At 38.9% G+C, this 13,773-nt stretch overlaps 1 protein-coding gene across 5 annotated transcripts in view; it reads right to left on the bottom strand.

Annotated features, from left to right (window-relative positions):
* Nucleotides 1-13,773, bottom strand: part of LOC149537842 (uncharacterized) — a 310,563-nt gene that overhangs the window by 181,492 nt on the left and 115,298 nt on the right. The gene's annotated exons all lie outside the window — the stretch shown is intronic.

The raw sequence follows: 13,773 nt of genomic DNA, 5'->3' as shown, positions 1-13,773 counted from the left end.
AGTAAATCAACTTCTTTTTGGCCCAAACTGGAAATGACTAGGCCAAAACACTCCAGGATCCCATTAAACCTTTCGTTAGCCCTCAAGACCATGTAGAACAAGGCTAATGCACACACACTTGGTCAACTGCTAAAATGGGGACATTACAACCGATATTAGTGTCACTTATTCATCTCACTTCGAGAAGGTGGTCTTAGGCATCATGTCTTCCTTGTCTTTTTTGGTGTTCGTTCCCTTTGGGTTATTGCTTGCACTAACATCTACCGTCCTAAACACTTATTTCTGCCCCTTCGTTCTATCAATGAAATCTCGCTTATTTCTGCCTCGCCAAGTCCTATCTCTACACTTATCAATCTCCAACCTTCAACCTATGGGTGGGACTACCACTTATTTCTGCCTCTTCGTTACCTTAGGATGGACTACACTTAAATCTCCCAACTTCAACCTAAGGTGGTCTAGCTTATTTCTGCCTCGCCAAGTGTCCTATCATGAAATCTATACTTATCTCTCCAAACCTCAACCGATCAATGGAATGATGAAGTGGTGGATAATGAATGAAAGAAGAATATAAAGGAAACAAACCAAGCAAGAACAAAGAGTGGAATCCACCTTTAAACCAATCTTCACCTTTAAAATGAATAGAATTTTACCTTGATTTTGTCTTTACCAATAACCGAGCGCTCTTGAAATTCAGATCAGATTTTGATATTTCAAGCCTCCTTGCAAATAATGATGCCCTACCAGAAATCAGAATTTTGAACTCCTTGAGATCGCCTAAATTTGCAAAAAAATCAGATCTTGGGTCATGTATCTCCATTACCACATAAAATCGCCCCAATCTAGGGCGGAAATTCGCAGCCTCTAACAAAAATCAAAACTTTGAGAAATCGTCCTAGCAAGAGAAAATATTCAGATCTGCTCCCAAATCGCTTAGGGCAGAAATTCGCCCAAATTGGAAAAAGGAGAATGGTGCCAAGCAAGGAAAATCTGCTCCAACAAGAAAATTGCCTAAGCTGAAAATTGCCTCTCCAAGAAAAATCAGCCAACACGAGGAGGAAGGTGGAATGAGGGAATAAGAGGGGGGGAGCCCCTATTATACCAAATTTTCAATATCTCTCCTAGCTGGCCAACTTCCCTTGGAGGAGAACAAAATTAAATTAACATCTTTGTTGATGGCCTAGATTTGAATGTCATGGTAAATTTACTTAGCTTAAAGTGAAATTAACCCATTTAACTGCCAGTTTTCATCAAAAATCGCAAAATAAAACAAGGAAAGCCTAGGAGATGCCAAATTTTTCATTTAAAAATGTTTTAGCAATTAAAATATCATTAAAACCGGATTTAGCAAAGCTAAAATCGATTTTCAATTTTAATTTACCAACTTCTTTCAATATTTAAAATCTTCTAAGCAATATTTCAACCAATTTAATGAGATATTGCAATTTAATCCACTTTCAATTTTGCAATACAATTTTAATTTTTAACCAAAATAAATCATTTTTCTAGCATCCAAAATCGATTTTCCAATTTTTAGTTTCACTATCAAAAAAATTCATTTTCACCAAAAAATTCAAGATTTTCCAAAACAGTTAAATCTAAAAAAATTCATTTTGAAAATGTTCAAGTCTATACAATTATATCAAATTTCTAAAACCCGTCTAAGTACAAAATTTTGCAAATTTATCCTATCAAATATTGTTCTAACCATCGAAAAAATGTTGTTTTTTCTTAAATTTGTTTGGCCTAAGGATAAAATTACATGTTAGGAAAAATCAAGTTAAAACCAGGTGAAAAACAAATCCAACTATATCCCTCTTGGCCCGAAGGCGTCTAAAGTGTAAAATTTTCAAATCAAAAACTTCTAGACAACTCCAAAATAAATTTGCCCAAGCAATTGAAAAAAAGGGGGTCCCCAAAATTTTGGGGTCATGGCGTGAAAACCTCACAATAGGATGCTACTTGGGAGAGTGAGCAGGTGTTACAACAAACAAGATTGAGATTGCTTGAGGACAAGTAATTTCAAGAGGGGTGGACTGTACTGTCCCCACTTTAGCAGTTGTCCACTTGTGTGACCGTTAGCCTATTTCTACGTGGTCCCGAAGGCTAACGAAGAGGTCAATGGGATCCTGAGATGTTTTGGCTTAGTCATAAGGTGTTATTTTATTTTATTTTGGAACACTTTATCCCACATTGTTTGTGAAAAGTGGGTCGATCCTATGAAGTAGAAATAAAAAGGAGACCTTGTGGTCCTTGCTCGACAAGTGGAATATGAGAAAAAAATGTATAGATCTGTTCTTGCCATTAGAGGACATCTATCCTCTCGTTTGATATTCTAGACATGATTTTCTTGGGGTTTGGCCTTCGGAATCCATTGCTATCAGCTTCGCTATTAGGTAGTTTGGTTGCATTTCCAGCTAGAAGTGAATTTGATATTTTGCTCATAGCTTCGTCACTGTGTAATGTTCCTGACGTGCAATGGATTAATTACCAGACTGATGTTACAATGAATGACTGCAACAATGCCTTTGAATGAAGTCCGTACTATGAGGAGGTGCTGACTGGAGTAGTCGTATGGTGATGATACTGGGTTTGCAGAGGGTGTATAGTGGTTGAAAGCTGTGAACAAGAATCCGTACTCCTAGCAAGTGTCTTGTATGTCGTACAGTGGTAAGGAGCTCAAAATGGGTCATATGGTGGAATTCTGTACCACATGCAACAGTAGTCTGCACAGGCAAGCATATGGAAGCCGTATGGTAGCTTGCAGAAGGCCATACGTGTCTTGATCAGACTGTACAGTGACTTTCCAATCCGTACGGTGATGTCTATAGGCTGAGTGCGTACGGGTTGATCAGGCACAACTGGGGAAGTCATATGGTAGCTTGAATGAAGCCGTACAGATGTTGAGGACAGTCGTACGAAGGCCTAAATAAATAATTTGAAGGCTACTGTCGAATAGGAAAGTGAAAAGACAGTATGGAGAGATGGTTGAGAAATGTGGGGTTACACAACTAGCGACGGAAACACAATGTTGCACAAAACACAGAATATTGATTAAATCTACACAACGAGAGAGTTGAATGTGAACAATGAGTCCCAGAAGATAACTCTTAGATTTTCCAAATTCAAACAAGGAAAAGATACACCAACGGAATAGGGTGAGAGTTGAATCCCACTAAAACCACACGAGCCAAATAGGGAAGATCTTTCACTTCTGAAATGGCGAACAATCGGAAACTCCAACAGGAATCCATAGTACAGAGAAAAATAATCCAAGCATACCTAAGACTTCCTACAAACCGTGCTTAAATACCCATCGAAAAACTTTTCGAAGGTGTACAAAGATAGCTGACAGCGACACAAACTACGGAAACAAAATTAAAAATGAGTCCAAGACATTAAATCAATCGGCCCGTTACAAAAGTTTAATTAAATACATTTATTTTATGACGGGGACATTACAGTCTTCCCGTACCAAAATTTGCTTGTCAAGTAAATGCAAACCGATTCTAGGAAACCTTCCATAATCAGCTCCTTCAGTTCCGAGTCAGGCACTACGTAGATCTAAACATCAAAGTAAATGATGTCATCAATAACCTTGTATCTTTCATCACTAACATAACCATCCATCAACTCACATGCAAAGGTGTTCTTGGAATACTCGGCCAATAGATGGGCCCGCCAATTATCCAAGGAATGCGGTGAGGTGTTGACTATCTTGCTTTTACTTGCAGCATCTGGCTCCAAATCTTGTTTAAAAATTGCCTCCATCTTCTTGATTGTGACTTCCCTCGATCCTTTATTTGACATTCCTCTCAGCAACACCTTCTTATCATCCGTCTTGAATGAAAAGTTCATCCTTTTGAAACTTTGAGTGTACTAGTCAAGAATTTCCAACCACTAGATGCCCAAAATGATATCAGTATCAACCAAATCTATGACAAAGAAATCATCTGCTAGGGTATAGTTTCCCATGGAAATTTGTAGCCGTGGGATCACATGAGTGCAAAGTAACAAAGTTCCTCCTACAACCTTAACCTCAAATCCTTCGTGCTCAACTGCGCACAGGCCTTTACTAGTGACCAAGAATGAATTGATGAAATTGAGTGTGGTGCCACTATCAATCATGATTGGGGCACGTTTATCGTGAAGTGTGCCGCAAACTCTAAAGATACCACCTCTAGTCGATGTAGTGAGGGTAGCAATGAAACCCCCTATTTGTATCAAGGCATTCATTCTCTCCTGTTGGGTAATTTCTTCGTCAGTTGTTGTAGGTATTTGTTCTTCACCGTCTTCAGGCATCACCTCAATGTAATGAATCTTTCGCTTCCCAAGGCAGTGATGACTAGGACCCCATGGTTCTTTACACGTGAAACAGAGCTTTTTCCTTTGGAATTATTGCCGAGAATCTTCACCAAACTGAGGTTTTTTCTGAATTGGTTCCTTGTCTTTGTCTTCTTGTGGGGTGGGTGTTGGTGTAACTGCATGAGTTTTGGAGGAAGATACGGCCATGTCACGCACCTTAATAGCTTCATTGAGTGTACCTGGGTTGAGCCCTTTGATCCAACCTCTCAAAGGCTCTCTCAGCCCATCTATGAATAACACAATTTGACGTCTTTTAGAGATGTCTGCGATTAATACGGATAGCCTTTGGAACTCAGTGACATAGTTGTCTACAGTGCTCATTTGCTTTAGCTGAGCTAGATCTTTGAAGTTTAGCTCAGGATCCTTCCCATCAAAATGATCAATGAGTCTCTCAGTAAACTCAACATAAGAGGTCACTTGGTCATGACCGAGAGTGACCAGTCCATGATGCCACCACTCATGGGAAACTCCTTCCAAACGAAGTGTTGTGAACTTGATTGCTTCCTCTTCGAGCATTGGATTGAGTTGGAAATAGGTATCTGCCTTTAGGACCCACGACTGTGCAATAATGACTCCAGATCCATCAAACAGCGATGAGTTTACCTTTTCGATCTTTCTCCTGAGATCGTCATTAAAATAACTGTGATTTCCTCTGCCAGAATATCTCATTCTTAGATCAACATAGTCTCTGTAATATATATCTCCTTCCATATTTGCATTCCGCCAATCTTCCCGAAGTTTTTCTTGCATTTCCTCAAAAGTAGGCTCTCTTCCTTTGTGCGGTGCTTTCGTCCTTCGAAGGAAGATGGGTATCAAGGGTCGAGAGTGAGAGGGTTGAAAGTTTGTCCTTCCGGAAACAAAATCATTGCTATGCCCATTTTGTTCTCTTGTTGTCTTTCCCTCAGCCAATTTCTATAGAGTTTCCTGCATAAGCCTTTGGGTTTCGTTGATTTCCATTTGATTTATGTTCAACTCTCTTAAAAGATTCATTAGTTCTATTGTAGGATACTGATGATCTACCATTCTATCAATAGGGTCATTTCGTCTTCTCCTCCAAGTATAAACTTGCATTCACTTCCACATGCAGGCAAGATCAAAAGCTCTGATACCACTGTAATGTTCCTAACGTGCAATGGATTAATTAGCAGACTAATGTTACAATGAATGACTGCAACTATGCCTTTGAATGAAGTTCATACTATGAGGAGGTGCTGATTGCAGTAGCCATACGGTGATGATACTGGGTTTGCAGAGGGTGTACGGTGGTTGAAAGGTGTGAACAAGAATCCATACTCCTAGCAAGTGTCTTGTACGTCGTATGGCGCTAAGGAGCTCAAAATGGGTCGTACGATGGAAGTCTGTACCACATGCAACAATAGTCCATACAGGCAAGCATATGGAAGTCGTACGGTAGCTTGCAGATGGCCGTACGTGTCTTGATCACACTGTACGATGACTTTCTAGTCCATATAGTTATGCCTATACGTTGAGTCCGTACAGGTTGATGATGCACAACTGGGGAAGTCGTAAAATAGCTTGAATGAAGCTGTACGGATATTGAGGATGGTCGTACAAAGGCTTAAATAGATAATTTGAAGGCTAGTGTCAAATAGAGAAGTGAAAAGACAATACGGAGAGATGGTTGAGCAATGCGAGGTTACACAGCTAGCGACGGAAACACGATGTTGCACAAAGCACAGAATATTGATTAAATCTACACGAGAGAGTTGAATGCGAATAATGAGTACTAGACGATAACACTCCGATTTGCCAGATTCAAACAAGGAACAGATACACAAACGAAATAAGGTGAAGGTTGAATCCCACCGAAACCGCACGAGCCAAATAGAGAAGATCTTTCACTTCCGAAATAGCGAACAATCCCGAACTCCAACAAGAATCCGTAGTTCAGAGAAAAATAATCCAAGCATACCTAAGACTTCCTATAGGTCGTGCTTAAATACCCATAGGAAAACTTTCCAAGCATGTATAAAGATAGCCGACAGCGACACAAACTACGGAAACAAAATTCAAAATGGGTCCAAGACATTAAATCAATCGGCCCATTACAAAAGTTTAATTAAATACATTTATTTTATGATGAGGACATTACACACTACTTGTCCAACGCTTATGCCACCTTCAGGGAATGATTTTATGAAGGTAGTGGACTATTTGGAAGACAAAGTACTGTAGCAGCACTGTTCATGCGGCACTATTCACGCCACTGTAGCAGCAAGTTTGAAACCATGGGTTGGAGTAGTATGCCAATGATATTGGAGCAATTAGTGAGTCGATAATCTGCCATGTATTTGATTTAATTAAACACTGAAAATAGCATTTTATTGGCAATAGTTCATTGTCCATTTTGCATATTATTGTAGTTTCTTTTTCGTTTATGTTGTATGATTCCTATTCCATGCATAAAACACAACAAACAAATTAGCATTTGATTTCCAAAGTTATAAGGGGTTTAAACATTAAACAAAGAAATAAGAATTTGAATGCAAATTGTTTGCCATAATTCCTTTCAGCAATTAGTTTAGTTTTTTGGGGAATTTAGGGGTGTCCATTACACTTCTCTTATAGTTTTTCATCTATGACTGTGGGAAAGATAGATATGTGTGTCATGTTTCCTGCATCTATTTAAATCTGAATATTAATATTTTCATCTATCTCATGTTTATGGGTGGATGTTGAGGCCTTTATTGCTTTCCGGTGAAAACCATATCAATATTTTAACAACTCATTGCACATCTTCTAGGAGGGAGTTGTACCTATCAATTCAGAGAAAAGTTATCCACTCCATGATAACTTCGCCAACTATTGGTGACATTTGATCTTCTGTTTGGGCATTTTGAGTCATTCTTTATGTTTCGTTTTGAAGGACAAATTTCTTCACTAACAGATTTTTGGCGACTCTACTGGAGAATTAGAAACAGAGACCAATGCTTAATTTATTTGCTCAATTGTTTTCAAGGTATCTTTGTGTATGTAGGATTGGCGACTCTGTTAAATCATCATGCGAAGCCATGAAGTTGCAAAAGGGGAGAATACTAAATCCCACCATTTTTTAAATTCTTGAGATTAAGGATAAAGAGTTGCATGATTTTTAGCATTGTTCTAAGGAGAGTATCTCTCATGATGTGAAGAACTATATAAGTTTGGAAGATGATTATTCATCCATGCTTTTCTGGAGGAGTTTGTGTGCCAAGTTTCATAAATTGAAAGAGCTGGCGGAAAGTTGAAGTATGTTGCAAGTAAATAAAAAAAGATTATCTCAGCTTGAAGAAGAATTAAAAGTCGATGATGAAGCAACACCAGTGACCTCTCTTTTATTTCCTTCAATTATTCAGTCTTCAACGAGCAAGAAGTTCAGCAAGAAACAATCCAGCCTCCCAAAAATCAGACATTAACAAGCAAGAAGAACCATGACAGCACTACAGAACCTATGAGCAGCGATGACAAAGCTTTGTCACTAAATTTCATCTCCCTTGATGTAGAAAGATTCAGATTTGAAGACAGTGGATGTCATATTGCCTTTGTAGATTCTATTAATGAATGTTTTCATCTTGACAAATTTTCTGGAATTTAGATTCTGTATAAATTTTTAACATAACTGTTTCGGATCACATACAATGATCCATCATCAAGATGAAAGAGAGCTAGAGAATAGAAAAAAAAATTATATTCTCTAGCACTCTTTCATCCCGATGATGGATCATTGTATGCAATCCAAAACGTTGATGTTTAAAATTTATTCAAAATCTAAATTCTAGAAGATTTGTCATGCATTTCTAATGGATTGTCGAAATCTGATGACTTTAATTGTTTTTATCTTAACATCTTGCCAGAATATGAAACTTTCAAGTTTACAGAAGATGTTCATAGAAACGGTTGTTTATGTTTAAAACATTCTGATGATCCTATCGTAGAATCATTTCATTTTAAAATTGAAGCAACTCCTTTTAAAAACTATTCATCCAAAGCAGATTGTACCAAAAATTTGATCAAATCTTGCTTTGATTTTTAGAATTCAAAAAGTTTTATTGAGATTCAAAGGTCTGAAATAAATATGGTGCAAGATGACCACCAAACATATGAGATACTACATATTATGAAGTAATTGGTAAATACTTGCTTATAATTAAAAGAGACCGAACAATCAATATATACAAAAGAATAAAACGATGTTTCCTTCGGAAACGATCATAAAGAATAGAAACATTCTATTATAATAGAGAAAGCTAAAAAAGCTAAAGCTAGCTAGATATTTACAATATATTACCATTAACTAATAATAGGCGATTATCTATTATTCTGATACCCTCCATTAATCGCTAATCTATCTAGAACACCAAGCTGTCCTCTGAATTTGACAAACTTATCAAGACCAAGAGGCTTAGTGAGAATGTTTGCAGTCTGACCTATGGTAGGAACATACTACAAATCTATAGTCTCGTCTTCAACCAGCAACCGTATGTAATGACAGTGAACATCCACATGCTTGGTTCGTTCATGCAAGACTAGATTTCGAGCTAACTTCATATCACCTTCGTTATCAACAAACAGAGTAGTCGATCTTGCTAGTGACATCTGCATATCCTCAAGCATCCAATGAAGTCAAACAGCTTCACATCCTACCTTAACAGTCTCTCTGCATTCGGCCTCTAGAGAGGAGAGAGAAACTGCCTATTGCTTCTTACTGGTTCATGTGACTGCACCAGATCCCAAACTGAACACATTCAAAGTTGACTTTTTATCATCAACAACGCCTGCCCAATCTGAATCTCTGAACCCACTGAGTTTAGGATTACAACGTCGAAAGTACAAAAGTCCATAATCTAAAGTGCCCTTCACATAACGAAGCACATGCTTTGCTCTCATCCAATCATCAGCCTTAGGAGCTGTCATAAAGCGTGAGATATAGCTAACTGTCAATTTGATATCAGGCCTAGTAGGAGAGAGGTAGATGAGGTTGCCTACTACTAACCTGTATGTAGTATCATCAACGGAAGAAGAATTAGACTTTGCGGATAACTTGAGACCTTTCTCCATATGTGTAGATGCAGGCTTGCAATCCTACATACGGAATTTGTCTAACAGAGCCCTAGCATATTTGGACTGAGAGATGAATATACCAGAAGACTATTGCCAAACCTCAACACCTAGGCAATAATGCATTAGCCCAAGGTCAGTCATATCAAAAGACTCGCATAATTTTTGTTTGATTCCCTGAATCAAAGATTTCAAACTGCATGTGATGATCAAATCATCCACATCAATAACCAGAAGGATGATGTCACGATGAGTTGTCTTGATGTACAGATTTGAGTCTACAGAACTCCTCTTGAAGCCTTGATCACTGAGGTAAGTATCAACTTTGATGTACCATGCCCGAGGGGCCTGCTGCAACCCATAGAGAGCTTTTACCAATCTGAGAACCTGATGGTCTTTACCAGCAACCTTGAAACCAAGAGGTTGCATCATGTAAACCTCTTTATGGAGATCACCATTCAGGAAAGCACTCTTAACGTCCATCTCATGGACCTTCCAGAAAAATTGTGTTGCCATGGCTAGGACTAATCTAAAGGTGCTCACATTTGCAGTACGAGCAAAGGTCTCCTCATAATCAATGCCCTTGATGCTGAGAGGAGCCCTTTGCAACTAAACAGGCTTTTTACTTATCCAAATTACCATCCGATTTGTATTTGATTTTGTAAACCCATTTGCAGCCAATGGGTTTCTCACCTTGTGGAAGATCAAAAAGGGCCCAGGTGTTGTTCTCCAGCGAGCTCTGGTGTTCAGATGCCATGGCCTGTTCCGACTCCGGATTTCCTTTAGCCTTGGAGTATGTTTAAAGTTCAAACACGCTATGAATGTTGGCCATGAGAACAAAATTAATAGACTCTGTAGGTTCGCTCTTTTTCCGAACAATTCTCCCATCAATGAGCTCATCATCACAAACATCAGCAAGTGTCTTAGCCCACCACTTAGGTCGAAGAGGAGAATGACCAACATTAGTATCAGGAGATGCATGATGATCAGGTTTCTCATCAGAAGAATCTGGATCAAACTCAGGGGAAGCATCTGCAAAGCGAGGTGATTCTACAGGAGAAGATGGAGGTGTCTGTACAGGTATCACTAGTATAACTAGAGTTGTCAGAGCCACTGGAGCCCTCCCATCAAGTGGACATAATGGAAGCCGAACTCTCAAATCATGAGCCTTCATAAGCTGGTCTGCTGGATCAAGAACAGGAGAAACAACCATGAATGGTCTTGGCTGCTCATCAAAGACTACATCACAACTGTAGATGAGATGAGATGTCTCAACATCAATCAGGCGGTAGGCTTTGTGAAGACTGTCATATCTAGCAAAAATGACTTTCTCACTCTTGGCATCAAACTTGGTGCATGATGCATCAGGGATCCAAACAAAAGCAAGGGAGCCAAAAACCTTCAGGTGATTGATTTTGGGCTTGCGACCTGACCAAGCCTCTTCCGGAGTTTTATCTTTGACCACCACGGTGGGTGACCGATTCAACAGATAAACTAAAGTGTTAACTGCTTCTGCCCAAAACTTCTTCAAAACATGTCTATGTTCAAGCATGGATTGAGCCATCTCGGTGAGTGTTCGGCTCCGACGTTCAACTACACTATTTTGTTGTGTTGTAGGGTGTGGTTAACTGCCGTTTGATGTCATGTGTATCCAAGAAGCTAGGAAAAACATTAGAACAAAATTCCCCCCCATTGTCTGATCTAAGAGTAATAATAGATTTCCTAGACTCTTTTTCAACTAAAGGTTTAAACTTCTGAAATACAGGAAATGCATCTTATATTTTTTTAAAGAAATACACCCCCATTTTTCCACTGAAATCATCAACAAACAAAAGAAAATACCTGGACCCAAGAACAGAGGGAGTGGCCATAGGGCCGCAGATATCGGCATGAACAAGCTAAAGTACCTGAGAAGCTCACCAGAAATCGCCATAGGCAAAAGGTGTGTGATTTTGTTTCCCAGCCTGACATGCATCACAAACTGCAAGTTGTTCAATCTGAATCTCTGGCAATCCAACAAAAAGCTCATCCCGAGCAAGCTATGAGAGATAATGCACATTTAAGGGCCCATATCGTTGATGCCAAAGTGTGCTAACAGAAGAACACCAAGTAGCCATAGCTAAGTCCTGAGAATCACCAGAAAGGTGTGTGATTTTGCTTCCCAGCCTGACATGCATCACAAACTGCAAGTTGTTGAGTCTGAATCAGTGGCAATCCAACAACAAGCTCATCCCGAGCAAGCTATGAGAGATAATGGACATTTAAGGGCCCATATTGTTGATGCCAAAGTGTGCTAACAGAAGACCACCGAGCAGCCATAGCTAAGTCTGAAAAGACCATGATCCTCAAGACCAACTAGAACAATAGACTGAATTTAAATGTTGCCTTTGCAAACAACCGTGTACTCTTCTCCGCCACCAAAAATAACAGAATCTGAATAATGTTGGTAGTCAATAAACCAATCTCTTTGGTGAGTGAAATGATGAGAGGCACCTGAATTAATGTACCAGGTAGACAAATTCACATGATCTGCAAATCTTTTAGTCATGAAGGGCTAAAAGGCAGACTTCGTCTCCTTAGTGTGCTTTGCACTATTTGCTTTGGGTTGCAAACATGATTGCTTAGATTGTGTAGCTAAGCATTTTCGACATTCAACCTTCATGTGTCCAAAGTTGTGGCAGTAGTTGCATTAAATGTTCTTCTTTTGAGAACCATTTGATGCTAGAGCAAAAGACTTCTATTGAGATGGTTGTTGAAACTTGCCTTTATACTTCTCAAAGAATTTAGCAGCAAAGGCTTACTACGTGGACTTGTTGATGGACCTGCTACCGAACTATTGTTTCCACCGATCTTGTTGAAGTAGAAGTGTGCAGAGATCAGTGAACTCTAGATCAACACGAGAAGACGTGGTGTTGAGAGGCTTGATAAAATGCTCATAGGATTTTGGCAAACTGCAAAAAGTGATAACCACAATGTCCTTTTCCTCCATCTCGTGACAAATGCCAAGTAACCGATCATGGATTTCCTGAATCTGATTCAGGTGTACCTGGAGTGAGGTTCGCTCATCCATGACAAAGAAAACAGTGTTCTTTAAAAAGAAGGCTCTTTTTTTGTCAGAAGTCTCATGAAGACCTTTGAGATGTGTCCAGATCTCGACAACTGTCTTGCCGGATGGAATCTGAGAGAGCTGGTCATCAGCCACGGATAACTTGAGAAGCATCACTGCCTCCCAATTTTTCAAATCCCATGTATCCTAATTAGGACCAGGAGCAGTCAAATGCTTTGTAACACCCAGTACAAGTTGATCAATATTCCGATATTCAAAAATTGCGATGATCCGCTTCTTCCAAGTGTCATAATTTTGACCATACTTGGAGATGTGCTCGAGCAAAATGTTTGTTAGAGAAACCATTGCATGTCTTTCAATAAAAAGATGTGAAAATCTGTGAAGGCACACTCTTTGAGGAAAAAAACGCAAGACCCAGAAAATTCGGAGTGGTATAGTTGAGAGCTCGAAAAACCCAAAAGGAATATGGTGTCATTTTCTGGACCCATTGGCTCGAAAAATTGAGACATAAAAATCAAGGCACGCAGAAAAATCTGATGACAACCCAATTGAGCTCTTGAAAAACACACGAAGAATCTGAAATCAAAATATTTTTCCGAGCTCAAAATTTAATGTTTCGAGCAAAACCTAGCTAGCGGCCATGAATGGTCAAAAATTACAGCAATAATGTCGTTTGGAACAAAAACATTACAAAAACTGGCTCGAAAAAGGCAAAAATAATGTTGTTTTGAACAATCGACTAATGCTGGAAGGAAGTCATGACCGTACGAAGAAAGAACGCAGATAAACTCATAAATCTGACACATAGAGGTCATGCGAATAGAGGAAAACAAAGACACAAATTTTCCAATTTCAGGTATGAAAAACAAGCAGTTATCAAGCGCACAAAACAACTGCAAAATCTAGAAATATCACGAGCTTCTTCAAAAAATTTAGACGCGATTTGCAAATGACCAGCAAAAAAACGCATTTTGCTTTGCAACAATATTCAGTCGCGATTTGCAAATGACCAAAGGAAAACACAGTTTGCTTTGCAAAAAAATCCAGTTGTGATTTGTAGATATGAGACGCATAAAAAACGACCTTCGGATTTGCGATTTTCAGATTCTCGAAACCTAGCCAAAAACTAGGTGAGATAAGAGGAGTTTCTCAAAAGTCTAGAAACCCTATACCGCAATCAAAAATAATTTCGAAAATTAAGCAAATAATTTGTATAGAAATTATGAAATTTTCAAAAAAAGTTGAAGCATTAGCTCTAATACCATATTACGAAGTAATTGTTAAGT

This window comes from Cupressus sempervirens, chromosome 9, assembly GCF_028749045.1.
Source record: "Cupressus sempervirens isolate cs-2001-9-10 chromosome 9, ASM2874904v1, whole genome shotgun sequence".
Taxonomy (NCBI): Eukaryota; Viridiplantae; Streptophyta; class Pinopsida; order Cupressales; family Cupressaceae; genus Cupressus; species Cupressus sempervirens.
Note: the sequence above shows the minus strand (reverse complement) of the source record. Positions and strands in the feature narration are given on the sequence as shown.